Consider the following 5,521-nt stretch of genomic DNA (forward strand, 5'->3'; position numbering starts at 1 on the left):
CTGAAATTCAGGTACGCTACATATGCTTATAAATGTCTGACATTTTCCCCTCAATCTATTCATGTAGTGAGCAGTGCCTGGCACATAGTAGGTGCTTAATGAATGCATGTTCATTCTCCAGATCTCTTCACTTCTCTACCAGCTACTTGACCTGCCTAAGGATGACAGTGCCCCGAGGGCTCCTGCCTAATTGGTAAGTCCAAACCATAACCACCATATTGTCAGAAGCTGCTCACTCTCTAGTCTGTTTTACCTTTATACTTGCTGTCTTGCCCCTATGCCCTCACCAACTTTACAACTCTCCTTTTATATCTTGTCTTCTCTTATTAGAATATAAGGTCCTTGAGAGTAGAGACTGCCTTGTTTTCTAGGTTCTTTATCCTCAATGTCTTAACACAGTGCCTGGCACATAGTATGAGCATAATAAATGAACTATCTATATCTATCTATCTACCTATCTATCAATCTATCTACCTACATCTATCTATCTATCTCTTTCAAAATAGGAAATTCAGTTAATTTGTCATCATTGGTTCTTGATGAATCCACACAGGCTCACATCACCATATCCTAATTGCTCATGAATCATCCTTTTAATAATAGGTTCTAAAAAATTTTTCAGTAATCAAAGTTAAGCTCACTGTCTTAAGAGTTTGGAAATTCTACCTTTGTTGGAAAGCAGAATGGCATTTGTTCATTTGCAGTTTGAGACACCACTCATTTTTGTCTCAGTTCTTTAAAGATTACATCCATGTACTATTTTAGTTCCCTGGGATAATTTAGATGTTTCCTGGTAAGTCCCCTCATCTTCATCTACCATAAACTTTTAGATGGCATGGGCTCTTTGGCCCAAGATAAGTTTTCAATGATTTCTTCTTTGACAAACAATTATTTCTCGTTGATCAGCAGGTACAGGATGGCAGCACCCCATGTCGTTTCATCCATTTAACTGAGGTGGAAAGTCAAAAATCTCTCAGTTCCCTATTTTTAGCAATTTCCAATAGATGTCCAGATAATGAAAATACCACCATATTTTATCAGTCCATCAATTGACATAAATGTCTAATAAATGCAAACAACAACCTGTTTCCTTAACAGTTTTGTGGTCTGTTTCTAGAACTCAGAATTTCCAAAATTCAGAGTTGAAAGGATCTCAGAGATATCTAAGGTCCTCATAGGGTTAAGGAAAGGGACTGAACCTGTGATCTCATTGCTATAGGGAAATCCTATGTGAGAAAACTCCTTTTACCAATGCAGATTGGCACCTTTAGTGTAATTTAGCCTCAGAAAGTAGATTGCAGGACTAAGTGAGGAATAACTTGTTAAGAGTCACATAGTTGGAGTGTGTCAGAGGTGTTACTTGAACTCAAGTGATCAGCCAGGCTTTGCTTGTAGAACCCAAGGAATGGGAAAATTGATACCTCTTGAAGGAACTTACTTAACTTTTGGACAGCTCTAAGTGCTTAGAAAGGTTTTCTACATTAAACACAATTTTCCCTTATAAAGTTTCCACCCATTGTTCTTAGTTCTACTCTCTGGAGTTGAGCAGAACATGTCAGTTACCCTTTTATATAATAGATCTATGTTATGATTTTATTGCCACTCTGGAGGCCAGGGCCCAGAGAGAGTGATGTAGATGAAAGAATACTAGATTTGGAGTCAGACGGTTATGGTTGTCTCCTGGCACTTATTACAACGAGCATAAACTCAATGGTCCTCAGCTACCTTATTTGTAAAATAAGGGGATCATATTAGATCAACTGGTCTTAGGACTCTTTACTCTCTTAAAAATTATTGAGAACCCCAAAGAACTTTTGTTTATGTGGATTACATCTATCAAGGTTTAGAAATTAAAATATCTGAGTATTATTATGAAAATAGTTTTGACCTCACAGACCATCTGATAGGGTACTGGGGACACCTAGGGGTCCCTGGACCACACTTTGAAAACCGATGGACTAGATGACCTCTAAAATATTTTCCACTTGTAAGTTCCACAGTAGATGCAGTTCTCATTCTTTTTGCTCACCTTCCTTCTCTTGCATTCCTGATTAAATTATTAACCCTTGGTTTTAAAGAAGAATTCTATAGTCCGCCAATTATATAGACTCATTTTTCTCTTTCTCCTGGTATGGTTTGGAGTTGGCTTCAACTGATCCATTTTCCATAATATTTTCTTGGAGAAATTCCTTCTCCTATCCCTTCTTTATTATCTTAAAAATTTGTTCACTCCTTTCCTTAGAGTGTGTGTGTGTGTGTGTGTGTGTGTGTGTGCATGCGAGAGCGCACACACACAAACCTCAATTTTCTCCAACTCTGCCTTTTATCCTGCTTTGCCGAAATCTTTCCCTACCTCGTGCTCAGAGCAGCATTTAAATTTCTATTGCCCATCTCTGCCAGCCTGTACTTACCTCATCTTGCTATTCAATATCTTTACACCTCCCACAATTTGTATGAAAGACAAGATTGCTTCCAGATTTGCCCCACTTTGTGATGAATTACTTTATCTTGTGGATTTATGGAATGGTAACAATTTACCTCATTTTTGCTGATTATCCGAGGTATGTAGACTAAATTCAAAGGGACTTCCTTTCAGGCCTTTTTTCTTCTTGTTTATTTTATAGTCAAGTTACCATGCTCAAATTGGGGCCTATCACAAGAATTTCCATGGCAACATATAATAACATGAACAGTTAGGAAAATGATTTCATTGAGCTAACAAACAAAAAGAAACAAAATCTGGGTGAGGAGGAGAAAATCTCTTACTTGTCACCAGATCCCTTCAATGAGAGAGAATAAAACTCAGAATAACTTAAAGAGATTGCTAATTTCTTCCCCACCCCCATTCCGTTTTCAAGTTTTCTTCTATTCAGAAATCTTCTTTAAAAATACCCAGGTTCAGTTATGTCATTTCAAAGGAAGGAAAAGAAAAATACATCATCCGCTTTGCATTGTTAGACCTGCCTGAAAAAAAGGCAGTCTTAGCTTTATCTTAGTATAATCCCTCATTCTTGTGGATTTCATGAGATAACCAACCCACGTACCAAAGTTGATATTCATGGCTGACAAAGCCCCTACATAACAGCAGCTCAGTATGTCTAAATGCAATAATGGTGCTGACTCAAGCTATATACAGTGAAACATACTTGTGGAGACCACCCTGCAGCTCAATAAAACCAAACCAAACAAAAGTCTTTTAGGCAGGTGGTCCTAGGACACAAATTCATCCTAGCTTATGTTCAGTTATTAGCTTGAGAAATTCATAACATACAGTTTACAGTTCACTCAATTCTCTCCTGCTAGCAACTTTCTTTGTTATCACTTTCTCCTTCACCACCACTCCACCCCAGCTCCCAACATTATTTTTGTGTGTTTTGTCTTATGCCTTGCTGTCCTGGGAAACAGCCTTAGTATCCACAGTAAGCTGCAATCCAGCTAAGCAGTGATTGGACCCTCTTACTCTTCCAAAAACTAGGGGTATGTGCAAAAGTCAAACATGTATGGGTGTACGTGGAATAAGGAATCCAGGATATTGTACATACATATATACATATACGTGTGTGCATACAGGCATGTATATACATATACACACACGTATCTATACATATACAGATGGAAATGTGTGTGCACATTTAGCTATCTTCAGAATAAGTCTTTTTATGTAGCACCATGCTATATGCCAGGTACTGTACTGAGCATTTTACAAATATCTCATTTGACCCTCACAACAACCCCTTGAGGCAAGTACTGCTATTATGATTAAAGAAACCAAGGCAAACAGAGATTAAATGACTTTCCCAGGGTCATACAGCTAGTAAATGTTTAAGCATAGTTTGAACTCAGATCTTTTTGATTCCAGGTCCTCTACAGAATAGGGGGAGGAAATTAGCAATCTCTTTAAGTTATTTTGAGTTTTATTCTCTCCCAATGAAGAGATTTGGTGACAAATAAGAGATTTTCTCCTCCTCCTCAAGATTTTGTTTCTTTTTGTCTGTTAGCTCAATGAAATCATTTTCCTAACATATGCATGCATGCATATATGTGTGTTATGTTTATACACACAAGTGTGTGCGTGAGTGTGTGCACCCCCCCATATATAGTATATGTATATATGTATTATATAGGGCAGCTAGGTGGTGCAGTGGATATAGCACCAGGCTTGGAATCAAGAAAATTCATCTTCAGGAGTTCAAATCTGGCCTCAGACACTTGCTAGCTATGTGACTCTTTTCCTTATCAAAAATGAGCTGGAGAAGGAAATGACAAACCACTCCAGTACCTTTGCCAAGAAAACCCCCAAATGAGGTCATGAAGAGTGGTGGACAAGGTGAAAACAACTGAACAAAAAAAAGTGTGTGCGCATATATATGTATATATGAACACATATACACATTCATATATACATATAAACACATATACATATACATATGGATAATATTTTATGTGTATATATATATATGTGTGTGTATATATATATATATAAATACATAAATATATATTCCTATATAGGGTATGTGTGTATGCACGTGTGTATGTGTATATATATGTGTGTGTATATATATATATATATATACATATACATATATATATGTGTGTGTGTGTGTGTATATGTGTGTGTGTGTATACACACAGGCATACACACATATAGAATATATACATATACATACATATATAATGCATGCATACATAAGCATTATCCTATATACATAAGTATGTATAGGAATAGAACTGGACCTGTGATTCTCTATCCCACTCACCGGAGCCAACCTCCAAAGTGATTTCCTAAAGCACAGGGCTGACCATGTCACACCACTCTTGATAATCTCTAGCTACTCCCTTTCACCTCAAGGATAAAACACAAACTCTTCAATCTGGCATTTACATCTCTTCTCAATCTGAATCCTTTTATCTTTCCAGTCTTCTTATTAATTATTCCCCTCCACAAAACCTATGGCCCAGTCATACTGGTTTTTCCTCACAAATGACATGTCACCTCTTGTCTCCATGCCTTCATACCTCACCATATCTGGAGTGTCCTCACTCCTGACCTTTACCTCTTTTAATCCCTGACTTTCTTCAAGACCCCAGCTTAAATGCCACCTTGAGGCTTTTCTTAGGGACCCTACCTGTTAGTCCTCCCCCCACCAAGGTTACCTTGTATAGTCTTGGTGTATGTTTTGTATACACCTACATATATTAATATAGAATTAGAATATAGGCTTCCCGAGGGTAGGGATTATTTCACTTTGTCTTTGCCTCTCCAGCATATGCCAGAGTTCCAGGTACATAGTAGATGCTGAACAAATGCTTGCCTGATTGATTTTAAGTAGCATTTCATTGTCATTTCTCTTAGACTAGGATTTGTCACTGTAATTCTTCAGAGATCCATCACTTTGTTGTGCTGTTTTCACATGCAATATTGTAAGTATTGTGTATACTGTTCTCCTGGTTCTGCTTATTTCACTCTGTATCAGTCCATACAGGTCTTCCTATGTTTCCTTAAGTTCCACATGTATGTCAT

The sequence above is a fragment of the Trichosurus vulpecula genome, chromosome 1, assembly GCF_011100635.1.
Source record: "Trichosurus vulpecula isolate mTriVul1 chromosome 1, mTriVul1.pri, whole genome shotgun sequence".
In the NCBI taxonomy this organism is placed as follows: domain Eukaryota; kingdom Metazoa; phylum Chordata; class Mammalia; order Diprotodontia; family Phalangeridae; genus Trichosurus; species Trichosurus vulpecula.